Here is a 15,719-nt window from a genome sequence, read left to right on the forward strand (position 1 = left end):
GTTCAGATCAGAGGGCGGCACTGGGGGGGGGTTCAGATCAGAGAGCGGCATTGGTGGGGGTTCAGATCAGAGAGCGGCATTGGGGGGGGGTCAGATCAGAGAGCGGCACTGGGGGGGGGTTCAGATCAGAGAGCGGCATTGGGGGGGGGTTCAGATCAGAGGGTGGCATGGGGGGGTTCAGATCAGAGGGCGGCACTGGGGGGGGTTCAGATCAGAGGGCGGCACTGGGGGGGGTTCAGATCAGAGAGCGGCACTGGGGGGGGGGTTCAGATCAGAGGGTGGCACTGGGGGGGGTTCAGATCAGAGGGTGGCACTGGGGGGGTTCAGATCAGAGGGTGGCATGGGGGGTTCAGATCAGAGGGCGGCACTGGGGGGGGTTCAGATCAGAGAGCGGCATTGGTGGGGGTTCAGATCAGAGAGCGGCACTGGGGGGGGGGTTCAGATCAGAGAGCGGCACGGGGGGGGGGTTCAGATCAGAGGGCGGCACTGGGGGGGGTTCAGATCAGAGGGCGGCATTGGTGGGGGGTTCAGATCAGAGAGCGGCACTGGGGGGGGTTCAGATCAGAGAGCGGCACTGGGGGGGGTTCAGATCAGAGGGTGGCATTGGTGGGGGGTTCAGATCAGAGGGCAGCACTGGGGGGGTTCAGATCAGAGAGCGGCACTGGGGGGGGTTCAGATCAGAGGGCGGCACTGGGGGGGGGGTTCAGATCAGAGGGCGGCACTGGGGGGGGTTCAGATCAGAGAGCGGCACTGGGGGGGTTCAGATCAGAGAGCGGCACTGGGGGGGGGGTTCAGATCAGAGAGCGGCACTGGGGAGGGTTCAGATCAGCGGGCGGCTTTTGGGGGGAGGGTTTAAGACCAGAGGGCGGCTTTGGGGGGGGGGTTTAGATAGTGCGGCATTAGGGGGTGTTAGATCAGAGAGCAGTGTTGGGGGGAAGGTTTTAGATCAGGGAGCGATGTTGGGAGGGAGGTTTAGATCAGAGAGCAGCGTTTGGGGGGTAAGTTAGGGCAGAGAGCGGCATGATGAGGGAGCAGCATTCTGAGGGAGTTTTAGAGTGGGGCGCGGGGTGTAGGGTCATGGGTGGGGTTAGAGCAGGGTGTGGGAATTTGGGGTCTGGAGAAGGTGGGGGGCTTGAAGAGGCTAGAGCAGCATGGGGTGTAGGGGTTGAGGGGACCTGGAGCATGGTGGCAGAAGCTTGCGGGATACTGTATCAGGGTGGCGAGGACTTACGGGGGACTGGAGCAGGTGGTGTTGGGGTTAGAGCAGCATGGGGGGCATGGTGGGGGATTTGAGCAGGGTATGGGGTATATGGGTTGAGGGAATCTGGAGCAGGATGGGTAGGGGTTGCGTGGGATGAGCAGAGTGGTGGGGATTGTGCGGGGCAAACTGTGCTTGGGGGGAGTGGTGAGGGCTGGAGCAGGGTGGAGGTTGAGGGGGACTGGCACAGTGGGGAGGGAGGTTTGGGAGGGGATTTGAGCTCAATAGGGAGTAGAGTAGAGTAGAGGAGTGAAGTTTTGGGATTTGCTATGGCAGGCTCTAGGAGAAGGGGTGCACTTCAGATGTGCATGTGAATTGGGGTGGGTGTGTTAAGTAGAGGGTGGCTATAGGGGAGTGGGTTGTGGAGATGAGTGGGATTCAGGAGGATGGAAGCTGTTGTGAGAGGAGGGCAGCCTGTTTTTTGGGGGGGGGGCAGGGTGTGGCCAAAGGATGAAGTCAGAAGGAAGGGACTGTGTGGGGAATGAGACCTAAAGGAGTTGGCAGCTGGGGCACTAAAGCTGTGCACTAAAGGAGTGGAATAGGTGGCAGAGATGTTGTAACAGAAGGTGAAGGAGGGAAGAGGAAAGAAGGATAGATGCAGATTTGCTGGGCAGGGTATAGAAGTGAGCTGCAAATATGTGACAGTGTACCAGGATAGTGTGTGATGGATGTGGATGTGGGTGGGGTTGAGGGCAGTGAAAGGTTGATGGCTTATCATGGAGCAAGCTGCAGACTTTTTCAGGGTGACGTAAGCTGATGTCCTCAGGAGGGCAGCAATGCTGTTACCAAGCTGAATCTAGCTTCACATCAGCCTCTAGTACGGGTAGCGTAATGCCAAAGCCAGGGCTGCAGTGTGATGGGAGTGTCTAATGCAGATGTTTTTTTTAAACAGAAGCATTGCTCAAATGCCTAATTCTGAAGTATACTAAATGTTAGTGATGCTCTAATTTGTCCTTCTCTTACTGGTGCTTATAGTTTATTCCTAAACTGCTTATTTATTCAGTGATCCCTTTTGGTGATCTGTTGCATCTGTCTATCCGGAGTTCTCAATTGAAGCATAAGCATGTCCAGTGTTTAACAGCTACATGTTTTTAATTGTTAGTTTGCTGTTTATTTGGTGTTTGATTTTGATCCCAGTTTGGTTGTATATTATGCTTGTGAATTCCGTATGTTTCAGCTTATTTTATACAAAGACTTCAATTATTTGTCCAGGGATTTGAGTCCCTTTATTACTGGGTTAGTTTGAGAGAAGTGGTGTAAAAATGAAACTTCACAATTTTTTTTGTCTCCAAAAGTGGAATCTATAAGGCGCATTGATAATGTGTTCCATTTAAAAAAAATAAATGGAAAATTACTTGGAAAATCCAACCCCTTCTAAATGTTTAGGGTGTGTTTTAGAATGCTTTGAGCGTATATTTATTGGCAAGCTTTGCATTATTTTATTTGTCACATAGTTAGGATTAGATTAACCATCAAGTTTAAGACCTGCTTGCATAAGATCTCATATACAGTTGCATGATTGTTTCTGTAGGAATCTATTTCTAAGCCTTAAATCTGCTGGTATAACATGTTGCTAGCCATGTGAGGTTTTGCAATCTGGACTGAAGTGAGAATGCAAAGTAAACAAGGATGGTCATGATTTTTCTAAAATTCCTAATAACAGATCTGGGTAATTTTTTTTTTTTACGTGGCTGTTTTAGAGAAAGATATTCATGAGCCTTGTTTGTTAAAATGACTTTTTAAAAAGAAACACAGTTGTAGGTTTGCTTTTTTTAAATTATGATGCTGTATATATTTTTTTTCACCTTGGCTTCTCCATAGAATCTGTCATGTAACCATACTAATTAAGGTCATTTAAAAAAAAAGAGCACTATGATTTTCCTTGTTAAAATATAGCCTGTCTTTTAAGGGTATTTTTTTGGGAACCAAAGTACATTAATAACTATTTGAACTTTATAAATGTGCAAGCAATTTTTATTGGTTATGTCTGGAGCTTTCTCCTGAAGAATTCTGGATGATATTTTGGAAGTGAGGTACTGAATAAATATTTAATGTTCTCTAAAATGTTGAAATGTCTTCCAGAAATTAATATAAGGTTTTCTTTGTGCCCTATGTTTCAGATAAATCATAACAATTTTATCATAGAACAGTACTTCCAGTATTTGTCTGCAAATGGTTGCATTGGCACTCGATTTTTTTCTTTTAAAAACTAGCTGATATATTACCAGTAAACTATTGCATTAAACTTGTTTTGTGCTGAAAATCCCACATTTTAGTTAAAACCTTTGATATTTGTTTTGGTATGCATCTAACTATCTGTAATTTGATAAGGATGTATCTATCCACTGCTCACATTTTGCAGCCTTGGGAAAATTTACTGTAGTTGAAAGGTGAGCTGTTCAAATCAGCATACCTGTAATTGATAATTATAACTTGCAGCAGGATTAAAGGTCTTGCCTGTATGTATGAATATTTTGGGATCATTTCAGTAGAACTATAATGTATAATATGGTAGCCTTAGAAATTTTGAAAACGCATTCACTGAACTTAGCAGTAATTTTAGAAATAATCCAGGTATAATTTATATGGATGCCTTTTTACAGATACAGAACTGCAAAAGTCTTGGGCACATGTTTTATATATTAACAAAATCTATAAAGTAAAGATGCTTTCAAAAGTGAAATGAAAATTTTCTAAATATCAAAAATATATAAAGAGCATTAAACAGCAAAAACATCAAATCAATATTTGATATATCCGCCCTTTGCCTTTAAAACTGCATCTACAGTCAGCCCTCCTTATCCGCGGATTATGTGTACACGGATTCAACCAACCGCGGATTGGGAAAACCCAGAAGTTCTCTCTCCAGCACTTGTTGCTTGAGCATGTACAGACTATTTTTTCTTGTCATTATTCCCTAAACAGTACAGTATAACAACAATTTACATTGTATTAGGTATCATAAGTAATCTAGAAATGACTTAAAAGTACAGGCAGTCCCCAGGTTATGAATGAGTTCCGTTCCTGAGTCCGTCTTTAAGTCGGAACAGGTACATCCGGTATTATTTAGTGTCAGTCAAACGTTTTTCTCAGTAGATAGTACATATTTTACCTTTCTATGCATATAAAACACTTAAGAAACATACGTATTTCAATCATTTAACCACTGCGTTGCTTAGTAATAATAGTAGCTTTTATTGGGGCAGTGCCTTTCATATGCTTCATTAAAATTGTTCCGATCGTAGATCGATTGTAGCCTAACACTTTTCCAATGACGATGGTGTTTCACCGCTTTCCGATCGCGTTATTACTTCCACCTTATTTTCAACTGCGATCGTGATTATTTTCGTGAACAGAAACACTGCGGATTCAGAGCTGTGCCGCCAGGTCCTAATGTCCAGCGCACGGAGACACATTAAATAAAGTCCGGAGTTCCGCTGGGTCTAAAGACCACCGCATTGATGCATGTTAAATAAGGGACTTGAGCATCCGCGAATTTTGGTATCTGCGGGGGGGTCCCGGAACCAATCCCCCCACCCCGGATAAGGAGGGCCGACTGTATTCTCTTTGGTACACGGTCATGCTGTTATGTAAGAAAATTGGCTAGTAGGTTATTCCAAGCATCTTGGAGAACTTGCCACAGTTCTTCTTTGGCTGTCTTGCTTCCTTCTATCTCTTTAGGTAGTCCCAGACCACCTCAATGAGATTAGGGCTCTGTGGAAGGCATGCCTTGTGTTGTAGAACTCCTTTCTTCTTTTTGCTGAATCAGAATCAGGTTTAGTATGACCAGCATATGTCACGAAATCTGTTGTCTTTGAGGCAGCAGTACAATGCAATACATAATAGAGAGAAAAATATGAATTATGGTAAATATAAATAGTTGAAGTAGATAAAAATTTAAAAACTAGTGGGGTAGTATTCATGGGTTCAATATCCATTTAGAAATTGGATGGTGGAGAGGTAGGAGCAGTTCCTGAATCATTGGGTGTGTGCCTTCAGGCTCCTGTACCACCTCCCTGATGGTAGCAATCAGAATATGGCACATACTGGGTGATGGGGTCCTTAACGATGGATGCTGTCTTTTTGAGGCATCGCTTCTTGAAGCTAGTTGCTTTGCTGTGTGTTTGGGGTCATCGTCCTGCTGCGTACTGAAGTTGGAACAGACAAGACGCCTGCCTCCCTGATGGCATTGCATGATGCATAAGAAACTGTATTTCTCAACATTGAGGATTCTGTTAATTCTGACTGGATCACCAACTCCATTTGCAACAATGCAGTTCCATATCTGCAGGAACCCTCTGATGTGCTTTACTGTTGACTGCAGACACTCATCCATGTAGTGCTCTTCTGTGAACAAACTGTCTCCTGATTGAAATAAAAATTTCAAATTTTGACTTGTGTCCAGAGCACTTGCTGCCATTATTCAGCATCTCAGTCCTTGTGTTTTTTGCATAAGTGAGTCTCTTGGTTTTGTTCCCCCTTTGAAGGAATGGCTTTTTTTTTGCAGCAACTCTTCCATGATGATCACTTATCTGAACTATTGAAGGGTGTACTTGGATTTCAGTGGTTTCTGTGAGTTCAGAGCTGATAGCAGTGCTGGACTTCTGATTTAGAAGAGACGTCAGTTTGATGTATCTCTCATCTGTGGCACTCAGTTTCTGTGGCCGAACACTGTGCTTCAGGTCTGCCAGGAAATTTCTGCTTGGGAGGGAACTTAGTGATGCAGGATGACCACCTTGTGTCTCGTTGCTATGCTCACTTTTGCCATACTGTTAACGATTTGAAGGTTAATCTGTCACATCACCCACATCCTCATCTTTTATTTGGCTGTCCTTTGCTCAGGTTGATTCTTCTACATCTGTTCCTGTTTCAGTTAATCAGTTTAGTTCATTCAACTCATGTCAGTGATCTGTTTGTTATCTTTATTTAAGCATGCACTGGGCTATATACCTACAAAGTAATCAAGTTTTTATTTGAAAAGTAGTTTATTACTTTAATGAAATACAAAAATTTTATGAATACAGGTAGTCCCCGAGTTATGAACATCCGACTTAACGGACAACTCGTACTTATGAACCAAGGAAGGAGAACGTCATCCACCATTTTAAGTTGGATTGCGACGCCATCCACCATTTTTAATCGTTGCCATTGACACTGTGTTGAATGTGTAACTTTGTACTTGGCTTAAATTTTTCTTAGCAAAATTCACCCTGACTCCGCCCCCCCTTCTGGTCGTTGGTGGCGCAGTGAGATCAACGCCAGGCTTGAGAACAGAGGTTCCCGAGTTCGATTCAGTGACAGACCACTCCCGTGCCGTGTTGATGTCGATCCAGTGACTCCCATACCATCCGTGCCCAATTGATGTTGAGCACGCACCTCGACCTCGTTTTAATAAAACACTGCCACCTTCAGTTTAAATTCCCATGTGGAATATTGTGGAGGATCAAATACCCAAACTCAGCACAGCCCCCACTTGTCCCATTTAACCTGTATCAGTGCGGTGGACTTTTGGATCCGGGGAAATTCAGTGCAGTAGTCCTTAGGACCCAGCGGACCTCGGGAGCCAGTGGAGGTCGGGACCCACCGCCTGCAATGTTTCTGTTCCATTGATGGGAAGTGATCGCAATTGAAAATAAAGTGGAAATAATAAAGCGTTTGTAAAGAGGTGAAATGTCATTGGAAAAGCGTTAGGCTACAGTCTGTCAATGATCAGAACAATTTTAAAGGATAAAATGAGAATAATGGAGCATGTGAAAAGCCCTGCTCGGATGAAAGCTACAATTATTACTAAGCAATGTAGTGGTTTAATATTGGAATACATATGTTTCTTAAGTGTTTTATATGCATAGAACGGTAAAATATATCCTATATACTAAGACAAATGTTTGACTAACTGACGCTAAATAATACTGGATGTACTTGTTCCGACTTGCGTATAAATCCGATTTAAAGACGGACTCAGGAACGGAATTCGTAGGTAACCTGGGGACTGCCTGTATTTGGAATTCCAAGATTTGCTCTGTTCTACTGACACACTAATTCAGAAGACAAAAAATAATCACCATCTAAAACAAAATTTATATTTTAAAAAAAAGTCTAGGATGCCTAAGACTTGCATAGTACTATACATAAGCGGAGAATTTGTGCAGAACACATCAACAGATTGATTTTAAAAATACCAGAATATATTAACATTATTGATTGAACATTTTTGCGGCATTTTCAGTCCTTTCAGTTTTTTTAAAGCATTTTTTTTTATTTGACAGGCATTTTGTGTTTGAATGTCATCTGTTTGTCCCACTTGAACACTCTGCATACAACTTAAAATGACATTTCAGTGAAGTGGTGAAGCTGATAAAGATACTGCTTCACTTTTTCTGCAACCCAGTTTCATTTCTTACCTTGGTAATGTCTGAGGAGTTTCTGTTTGGAATTCTCCCTGCTAGCATATGGATTTCCTCTATAACTCCAAAATATGGATGGCAGGTTAACTTGACCACTCTAAATACAAGAGCCAAATCTGGGGTATATTGATAGGCATAGTAGGAAACTAAAATGGATTAGGTTAGTATTAGTGCAAAAATGGGTGCTTGATGTCAGTGTGGACTGCTTGTGCTTTACTGTACTATCTTTCAGATGATCACAAAGTGATAGAACTACAGAACTTAATAGGTACCACAGCACTTGCTGATCATCTGGGAAATCTTACTGCCACTAATATTATCAGCCTGTCCTTTACATTTAAAACTGAATGAAAAAACTGCATATTTGTTCTGAGATTTTATAATAATACAGGAAAAAGTGTACAATTACGACAATAATTAATGTTTGTTCTTTCTCTCCTCCTGATCTAGGTATTTCAGTAACCATTGTCTGCTTATTATTTGCAAGATATATATGCACATCAGCTCAGACATTAATTTGATGTTGCATTTAAAAAAAATATTCTGGCTCGTTTTGACCACTCTAAATATTGCTCAGCTAACATTGTTTATATCTACTATTGTTTGTTCCTATTAAATGCTTTACTGTTGTAAATATCCACTCTTTCTAAATAGCTTTCATGGTTTGATGTTGAAATGGATAACTTTAAGCCATCCCTCAGTTATGAACAGGTTCTGTTTTTAAAAACTTATTCAGTTTTGATTTATAAGTCAGAAAATGCACAATCACTATGGTAACTATATTCCACAATATTGAAAGATATGATAAGGGGCAATTAAAATGTTTGTTTCTTGTTTTCTCTTGCGTAGTTACAATAGTACAGGTTGAGAATGTTCACTGAAATGCTGGTTTTAAAAGGGCTTCAAATATCAGTGATGCCATATTTAATTGTGTTATTACACAAGCATCTTTAGAAATAATTGCTTGTCAATTTCTAAAGAAAATCTCGTGACTTTTTAAAGTGCAGTTGGCAGTCTGTGATCTTGAGATAGTGGTGTCTGATAACTCTTGGATAGTAAACTGGTTTCCCCCCCAAGACTGATTTTTCTTGAATTAATATTATTGTGTGAACTCCAATATCAATTAGTCAGACATTTGTAAATCAGAGGCCCTGTATTGGCAATTTGTAATGATGGTTTGTGCTTGGGGTGAGGGGATGCGGTATCTTACAGCATAGCACTTAGTTTATAAATGCTTCACTTGATAAGAGATTTTAGTGCTTTTGTGTTCCTCCTGTAATATGGGTAGACCTGTAACTGACCTAACTAGAGTTTAATAATATCCAACATAATTTCATATCCTTGTGTTCTCTATCTTGCCTAAAAAAAAGAGAACCATGCAAAGTACTTTTCCTTATCAACTCTATGTAGCAGAGGCTGCAAAATAAGGTCCTATGTTTCTCTGCATTTCCTGTTCTAATGTATATTTCCTTACCCCAATTGTCCTTGCCAAAAACACTACTTCAAGCTAACACAAGCCAGACTCTGTTATCAGTGCAGGGATTGTCAGCTAAAACTGAAGCTGTTACAAAAGTCAAGATTAGATTAAATGTTTATTGGAACATTTGGCTGGAGGATGAAGTTAATTGCTTTATTTTCATGTCACTAATTCTGAAGTCATTTGTTTTGTCAGTTTAATAGTTGTATAATTGTTTTTTTTAAAACCAGTCTTTGTGACTTTGGCAACTTTCATGTAAATGCTTCATATTTGTACCATTGGTGCTATGAAATTGCCTTCCAATTTTTTTTGTTGTAGACTTGCAGTGCCCTTTCATTCAAGAAAATTACTTGATGGACTGGTTTCTAAGCAGTAGCAATCCAAGTCTTTGACGCTTGCATTATTGAGAAACTGCTGAATGGCCATTAACAAATCAGATATACGTAAATCCCAAAGGAGCTAAACTTGCTGACCTGCTGAAATTTGTGTTATACTTGATCTAATTTTCCATACTACCTATAAGCAGTAGGTGACTAGAAGTAGATTAGATGTAATAATCATAAGAACATTTACTACTTTGAGAGAAAATAGCAAGGTTAGTTAAAAGGGGCCACAGCAGTTTAAGTAGATGCAAGTTTAATAAATAGAATAAATTATCAGTACTTGGAGCTATGATGTTGTAAAGGACAGGGCAGGAGGCAAAAGAGGTGGGGGTGTGGCAGGGCTGATCAGAGATAGTAACACAGCTGCAGAAAAGGAGGAAGTCATGGAGGGATTGTCTACAGAGTCTCTGTTCGTGGAAGTTAGGAACAGGAAGGGGTCAATAACTCTACTGGGGTGTTTTTTTCAGACCACCCAATAGTAACAGGGACATTGAAGAGCAGGTAGGGAGACAGATTCTGGAAACGTGTAATAATAACAGGGTTGTTACGGTGGGAGATTTTAATTTCCTAAATATCAATTGGTATCTCCCTAGAACAAGAGGTGGAGTTTGTTGGGTGTGTTCAAGAAGGTTTCTTGATATGCCTACTAGAGGAGAGGCTGGACTTGATCTGGAAAAGTGTGTATGGAACCAGAGGAGATAGCAGAGGTACTTAGTAAATACTGAAGCAAAGTATTCACTACGGAAAAGGATCTTAGTGATTGTAGGGATGACTTAAAGTGGACTAAAAAGCTTGAGCATGTAGATATTAAGAAAGAGGATGTGCTGGAGCATTTGGAAAGTTGCATAAGTCACCAGGACCAGACGAGATGTACCCCAGGTTACTGTGAGAGGCAAGGTAGGAAATTGCTGAGCCTCTGGCGATGATCTTTGCATCATCAATGGGGATGGGAGAAGTTCCAGAGGATTGGACAGTTGTGGATGTTGTTCTCTGTTATTCAAGAAAGGGAGTAGAGATAGCCCAGAAAATTATAGGCCAGTGATTTTTTTACTTCAGTGGTTGGTAAGTTGATTGAGAAGATCCTGAGAGGCAGGATTTATGAACAGTTGGAGAGGTATAATATGATTAGGAATAGTCAGCATGGTTTTGTCAAAGGCAGGTGATGCCTTACCATCCTGGCCCGAAATGTTGGCAGTGCTTCTCCTTATAGGCTGCCTGGCCTGCTGTGTTCCGCCAGCACTTTGTGTGTGTTGTTTGAATTTCCAGCATCTGCAGATTTCTTCGTGTCTGCACTTCACACTCATCTGGGTTGAAGTCCATCTGCCACTTCTTAGTCCAGTTCTGCATCCTATTAATGTTCCACTGTAACCACTGACAATCCTCCAGGTTATCCACAACACCCCAACCTTTGTCTTCAGCAAATTTATTAACCCACCCTTCTACTTCTTCATCCAGGTCATTTATAAAATTCACGAAGACAAGGGGTCCCAGAACAGATCCCATGCGGAACACCACTGGTCACCGACCTCTGTGCAGAATAAAAAAAGCATGGATCCATTAGAAATAGATTACTTTGTGCAGGGGAGGTCCTGCCTCAATTGTGAGGAAGTGACCAAGATGATTGAGGGCAGGGCAGTGGATGTTGTAAATGTGAAAATTTTAGACCAGGTTCCTTGTGTTCTGGATAAACTGTCAGTAAGGCACATGGGCTCATGGAGTGTTGGTAGAATAGGTTCAAAATTGGTTTGGCCTTAGAAGACTGGGTAGTTTTATTTTTATTTTACATTTTATTTTGGCTGTGTGTATGTGATCAGTGGTGTGCCATAGGAATTGGTGCCGAGACTAATGTTTGGGGTGAAAATGTGGGTGGGCTTATTCGTACATTTGCAGAGGATAGTGTGTTAGGGATGGTAAGGAAGATTGTTGAAGAATTCCATAGGATTTAGACCAGTTGGAAACTAGCAGGAATTTGACAGGTGGTTTTAATTCAGTTAAGTGTGAGGTGTTATACTCTGAAGTTAAAGGTAAGAGGAAATTATACAGTAAATAGGATCTTTGAGTACATGTTCAGAGTTCCTGTAAATGGCAAAAAAGTGGTATGAAAGGCATATGGCATGTTTGGCTTCATCAGTCAAGGTGTTAAATATAAAAGTTGGAAAGTCATATTGCAGCTGTAAAATTTTCTTTGGTTGGGACACATTTAGAGCACCATACAGTTATGATCACTGCATTACGGGAAGGACGTGGAGGCTTTGGTAAGGATGCAAGAGAGTTTTCCAGGTGTGTTGTCTAGATTGAGTATTAGTCATAAGGAAAAGTTGATACACCGGAGATTAAGGGGCAACCTTATAGTGTATAAAATTAACAACAGCACACACAAAATGCTGGTAGAACACAGCAGGCTAGGCAGCACCTATAGGGAGAAGTGATGTCGATGTTTCGGGCCGAGACCCTTCGTCAGGACTAACCGAAAGGAAAGATAGTAAGAGATTTGAAAGTAGAGGAGGGAGGGGGAAATGCGAAATGATAGGAGTAGACTGGAGGGGGTGGGATGAAGCTAAGAGCTGGAAAGGTGATTGGCGAAAGTGATACAGAGCTGGAAAAGGGAAAGGATCATGGGACGGGAGGCCTCAGGAGAAAGAAAGGGGGGGGGGAAGCACCAGAGGGAGATAGAGAACAGGCAAACAACTAAATATGTCAGGGGTGGGGTAAGAAGGGGAGGAGGGGCATTAACGGAAGTTAGAGAAGTCAATGTTCATGCCATCAGGTTGGAGGCTACCCAGCCAGTATATAAGGTGTTGTTCCTTGATGCAGAGTGTGAATGGTTTCCCCCCCACCCCCATGATGGAAAAGGCATACTAGAAGGTATGACTTTGAATTGAGGGGGAAAGATGAGGTTTGTGGAGCCACTTTTTAAAGCTGAGTAGGTTTTGGAACATCCTGCCCAAAGTGGTGAAGACAAATGTGATGGCCATATTTAAGAGGCATGAGAAGACAGGGAATGAAGGGAAGTGACTAAAAGATTAAAAAGGGTGGAAGTACTTAGAAGGATGAAAGGAGCAAAAGTTTAGACAAGAAATTCATCTTTTGCCTTTGGAGCTGAAGATACTATAAAGTGCTGAGGCAAATTAAGTCAACTATTTGAAATCTGAAATGCAAGAGTGATAATATATTTTGAGAGTGTAGGAGCTGGTGAAAATTATCAGATTTCTGATTGTGTCAGGATGAGATCTATGTAGATCAAAATGCAACAGTAATGGGTTAATGAAACCTTTTGTTATTACATGGACAACTGAGATTTGAGTGATTTAAAGTAAATAATAAGTGTGGAAAACTTAGCAGGTCAAGCAACATTGGGGAAAGGAGTATCAATATTTCGTGTTGAGTCCCTGCTTAATCTCCTTTGACAATTGAGGAAAGCTTTTCTGGTTTTATTTCGGTGTAATCAGTTGAATTATAAGGTAATGGGTATCAAGCAGAGTCAAATTTCAGTGCCATGAAGTGGCCTTGAAGCTGACATGGACATGGGGTCTGAAACAAGGATATTGTGTTTTTAACTGAATTGCAAAGAATGATTTAGATTCAGAAAATTAAGGGGAGAAAGATGGATTTCTTGGATAGAGAAGAGCCTTGTGGTGACGACAAAAGGCAGTAGATTACATTTAATGGATGTTGAATGCTGGAGAAGTAAAGCTTTATGGGTTTGTTTGCAAATTTGAGTATGGTCAAGATTTCTGAGCATCCATTTTAAGCAATCCAACAAGAATAGAATAATGCTGTCAACATTTCTTATCTGCATTCAATTTTCATAGATGTAATTGTTATGTGGGAGTTCAAAGACAAAATAAATCAGAATAAATCTATGTAAAGACACAGATTGAGAGTACGAAATTGGACTTGTTATCCTGAGTATTTTGTTTTTCCAGTGCAATGGAGAACCACTAGGGACAGATACGCAAGTCTTCAGTGCTGCTATGGATGATGACACTACATTTCAGCTGGAGATGCATTTAATAATATACTGCTATTATCTTGCTTGTACTATATTTTATTTTAGAGATACAGCATGGAACAGGCCCTTTTAGACCTTGGAGCCATGCTGTAACCTTGGCCTAATCACAGGGCAATTTACAAAGACCAACTAACCTACTAACCTGTGGGAGGAAACCGGAGCACCCAGAAGAAACCCATGCATTCCATGGGGAGGCCATACAAACTGCTCACAGAAGGTGCCAGGATTGAACTCTGAACTCAGACTCCACAAGTGCTAACAGTAACACTGTCATGATATACAGTAGCTAAGCACCAAATATTTTACATGTTTTATAAATTTACTGAATAACTTGCTTGTAACTTGCAGTTAGGTTTTCACTGATTTAGTTCTTACCAGCTTATTAGTTCAATGCATACATTGACAATGAATTTTCTGTGATTTAATCAATCAATAGACACCAAAAAATTTGCTTTAATACTTGAACATATCATTATTTTTATTGCCTGCATGATTGGTTTAGCAAAGATTCCCAAACTCTTGAGCCCCCAAATCTACTACTATTAAATATATGGAGATGTGTTTGGGGACTCTGTGGGAGAGTTGTTTCGTGCAAGTAATGTTTTCAAGGATGTTTTTTTAGAACTGACTGTAAACATGCCTTGCAGCTATTGTTTCACAGGTTTTGAAATCGAATTGGCTTGCTCAAATCATAAAAAACCATTGTAAACAGAGCAGATGAATAGATGAACAGACATGGATTTATTCTTTCTAGACATTAAAATAAGATCAAAGATTTAAATTGTAAGATATCCAAGATTTAGATATCAATTTAGATATCAATCTTTGAATTATTTCTGTAGATATAATTTGGGATTACATTTGTACAACCAGGAATAAAAGTATAAAATATGCTAATCTGCTGTATTTTATTTTCTGCACTGAGAAATGACATGAATTTCCTGCAAAATATTTAAATCCTTTGTATGAAAATGCAACTTCCTGGCTGGTAGATTGTAAAGACTTTAGAAACTAAACATTGTCTATACTTGTGACCAGTATTTAAGAAGCTGGTCTGTGATGGCTTTCAATATCCTGTTGGGATATTGGCAATTTTAAATGTCAAAAAGTGATGGTTGGACTTGCTAGAGATGGGCAATCACTCTCTAGCCTTCATAGCATAAATATTCCTACTCACTTAGCAACCCAAGCATGAATGTTGTCTGTGTAATGCTGCATGTGACTTGAACTGCTTCATAGTGCAGTTGCAGACTGACCTGAACACTACTGTTGTCAGAAATCATCAGAGAGTGAAGGTTATTTGACAGGGGACAGTTCATAGTGAACTACTTGAAAATAGTTAGGTTCAAGAATACTATCTGATAGCTTCAGAACATCATTCCAGGAACTGAGCAATAACAGATTGACTGGATATCTTATGGTTTTGTTTGCGTAGGATTGAAGAATAAATTTTAATCGAGGATATCTATCCCTATAGGTTAGACCCACGAAGTCTAATGTTTGCTTGAATCCTTGCAGTTCAGATCTTGGTTTGGCATCTCTTACAAAAAAAATTGCATTCACTGCACTTTCTGGGAGGGGTGGAATTGCGGATATCAGTACATATTTTCTCTCTGGTTTAAAGTGACTGTTAGGTTTTGAATATTGTCCAACTAGATCCTATAAAATTTGAGTGAATGTTTTGCATATATTTACTGTGTTCAGATTCTGAAAAACATTGAATATATGAATTAAATTAACGTATTAATCATTCTCTTTCAAAAATTCTTGTGCATTTTGGAGGAAATGTTTTTAACTGGAATGTTGTCTGATTTACAATAGCTGGTAATGGCATAAATTTGAACATCTTAAGGTACTAATAGAGATATATGTACAAAAGACTTCTGCACAGTACCGTATATGATATTTAGAATGGACAATGTTAATGTTAGTTCTATATTACTTCCTAGACAAGCATGAGTAATTGAAGTAGACTTCTTTAATGTGTTATACAATGGCTACTAAATGACACGTACTAAGCCAGGAAAGTACTAATTAATGTTTGAGATTAAACTAATACTTTTAATTCAGAGTATTAACTTGCATCGTTATGATGCCAGAAGTTTTGTTTTCCCCTAACTACTGTGATGATCTAGACATTTTCAATAATTGTATATATTTGTTTCGTGTATTCCCAATTGGGTCC

General features: G+C 40.5%; 1 protein-coding gene across 2 annotated transcripts in view; it reads left to right on the forward strand.

The window, feature by feature from the left end:
* LOC132397207 (solute carrier family 45 member 4-like) overlaps window positions 1-15,719 on the forward strand; it is a 66,696-nt gene that overhangs the window by 1,193 nt on the left and 49,784 nt on the right. The window lies entirely within an intron of this gene.

The sequence above is a fragment of the Hypanus sabinus genome, chromosome 1 (assembly GCF_030144855.1).
Source record: "Hypanus sabinus isolate sHypSab1 chromosome 1, sHypSab1.hap1, whole genome shotgun sequence".
Classification (NCBI taxonomy): Eukaryota; Metazoa; Chordata; class Chondrichthyes; order Myliobatiformes; family Dasyatidae; genus Hypanus; species Hypanus sabinus.